A 217-nucleotide genomic window follows, 5' to 3' on the forward strand; every position below is an offset into this window, starting at 1 on the left:
TTCTCTCCATTTTTTTTCTACAGACTGTAAACGAAATATATTTTTACCTTTAATTCAGGTAAAAATAGACCGATAAACTTTCGCTTTACTTTTTAAACAAACTTTTAAAACAAAACATGTAAATATAAATGCTTTTTCTAGGACTAAATAAACAGATAAAATCATTAGTTTCAAATAGAGACACATAGGTTTGGTTTTCTGAATCTCCGCCCACCCT

The 217-nt window shown here is 28.1% G+C and overlaps 1 protein-coding gene across 1 annotated transcript in view; it reads right to left on the reverse strand.

The window, feature by feature from the left end:
- Positions 1-217, reverse strand: part of LOC119594567 (anoctamin-8-like) — a gene marked incomplete in the record, with an annotated part of 84,413 nt that overhangs the window by 63,510 nt on the left and 20,686 nt on the right.

This window comes from Penaeus monodon, chromosome 34 (genome assembly GCF_015228065.2).
Source record: "Penaeus monodon isolate SGIC_2016 chromosome 34, NSTDA_Pmon_1, whole genome shotgun sequence".
In the NCBI taxonomy this organism is placed as follows: Eukaryota; Metazoa; Arthropoda; class Malacostraca; order Decapoda; family Penaeidae; genus Penaeus; species Penaeus monodon.